The sequence below is a fragment of the Penaeus chinensis genome, chromosome 2 (genome assembly GCF_019202785.1).
Source record: "Penaeus chinensis breed Huanghai No. 1 chromosome 2, ASM1920278v2, whole genome shotgun sequence".
Lineage (NCBI taxonomy): Eukaryota > Metazoa > Arthropoda > Malacostraca > Decapoda > Penaeidae > Penaeus > Penaeus chinensis.
This window is the reverse complement of record NC_061820.1, coordinates 20,497,046-20,499,545: the sequence shown is the minus strand read 5'-3', so window position 1 is coordinate 20,499,545 and position 2,500 is coordinate 20,497,046.

Sequence of the window (2,500 nt, the reverse complement as noted above, 5' to 3'; positions counted from 1 at the left end):
GGCAGGAGGCTGGAAACATGACCCTGCCTGCACACAGGCTGTTGCCTGTTGGAAAAGAAAGTCTCCCTGCCAGGGGATGAGACACTCCCTAATGCCTATGGAATCTGCTGCTTTTGAGATGACCGTGGCGTGGTGCACCAGGTCGAAAGCTTTTATGAAACCTATGAAGATGCTGGTGACGAAGGATTTGTGCTCCTTGAGATGGGCAAGGAGGAAGTCGATGAAACTAATGAGGTAGTGTGTGGTAGAGGAGGAGTGCATGTTGAGGAACTGCCGAGTGTCATTGCTGGGAGCGAGGTCCTGGTAGGCTCAGTTGGCGACAAAGCTTTCATACGACGGGCTGGGCAACAAAGTAATGTCAACGGATCGTAGTTCGCCGAATGCAGTTGGGCTTCGGGTTTTCCCGATGGCGGTGACATATGAGATCTTCTATTGTGATGGGAACTTAGACTGTTGTCGAGACCGTACCATTGGCTGGGTTGTAGATATTTTAGTTTATGGTAAATTTCTTGGCTACTTTAATTTCACTGATGACTGTGTTGCAGAGTGATTTGTAGGTGATGTGCGAGTGGAAGGCTCGATTTCTCAGTAGCATGAAGCGTTTGATGCGGCCCACGATCCAAGGCAGGTCCGATGGGTGTGTGCCGAGTGTCTTTTCCGGAAAGAAATGGTAGAAAGCCGCACTGACAGTCGAAAGGTAGTTGTGCCATTTGTCCACTTGTGGAAACATCTGTCCACTGGAGGTGGGTAATCCACTGCCCAAACTGTATGACAGGGGACTGTGAGTGGCCTGTATTTCCTGGTCTTGGTATGCTTTGGCTGAGAGACGGTGGGCGAAGGCAGCGATATCCCTGAAACGTGACACCAATACATGAATCGCCGATACTTAATTTTAAGAAAATATCCTCATGTAAATATCTAAATTGGGTGCTTGATACACTGAAAACAATGAATACAGCAGAAAAGAGGGTATCATGCGTGGATCGTTTTATCCAATATAGAATACCTAGAAAAAAACATTACTGGTAACCTGTACAGCAAAGTAATAGCAATTGCACTTATAACTGACAAGTGCGAAAGAGAGAGGGAAATACATTATCTGTCCTTATCAGTACAGATGAAATGTTTTAGGAAAAATTATGAATAAACAAGAAAATACACTAATTATCAATTATCGTCGTGCGATAAATATTCTATGGTACATAGATATGGTAGATATATTTGGTGTCAGAATGGAAGAATCATATTTCGTAATTTCCCAACTAATGACTGGTACTTCTACACATTATCTTGACTTTCTATATAGCACCTTAATCCTAGAATATGATAGGGCAGATAGGCCTACATTACACACATGACCTCGTTCCTCAGCATTCTAACACAGATTGGCCATGATGAGTCCTCAAGTAACTATGAAAAGATACGTATGTATTTCAATTTTGATATAAACGATCTTGCGTTGTACTGTGTATAATGGAAAGGAAATTAAATGTGTATTTCTGCCAAAAATATTTGGTATATGACAGCCCCCACAGAGTTTGAAAACCTTCTGGTTTTGTCTATCATTCATTCTAAAAGGAATAAACTAGTCGCCTTCCCTAGTAATAAGCGACGCATTTTGAACCGCACCTTAGTTGAATTTCTGTAGCACATGAAACGTCTACAAAAACAAACAATAGCAACAAATAAAAAAGCAAATAAAAGATGGGTCATTTTGCAATTCTTAAATATGAATTCTAATTTCAATTTGATCATATAAATGAATCGATGTATCGATTTCTTACGATATATTTTGAGAAAAGCACCTAAGCGATACCAATGCAAAAGTATTGATCGTTATGTATCGCGTTACTGCCCATCTCTGCTTATATATGAATAGATAAATTTATACATACAAATGTATATGTATATATATGTATACATTGTTTATATGTATATATATACATATGTATGTGTGTGTGGTTGTGGTTGTGTGTGTGTGTGTGTGTGTGTGTGTGTGTGTGTGAAAGTGTATTAGATTATCGTGAAATATCCGAGCTAGGGGCTGGCACGTGGCACTTGAACACTATCCTGATGCATCTCTCTTATTATTATTAAGAATTTAAAACCCATTCAAAGAGTAAGTGTTCTTAACATTTATAATGGAATAATATTAAAATGATGTTTAGTCAAAATTACTATAATGTGCGTAATTACTCATAATGGCATAAATATTATACACAAGTTGTTTGTGTGTAGGAAATATTTTTGTTCCTACAAGAAATGATTTAATTATATTTGATAACTTCATATTGTTTTATCATTCCTAAACTAGAATAATTGGTTCTTATCTAGGAATGGGTTTTCCTGTTTGTTTGTTTTTGTTGAAGTTTGTTGGACATATTGGTAGATGAATGTTTGGTAATTATTACTGAGAGTGACTCTCCCTCCCAGAGACTTATTGTACAAAATAGTGTAAATAATTTCCAAAATACGTTAAAGAAGTATAGTAAATTAAAAA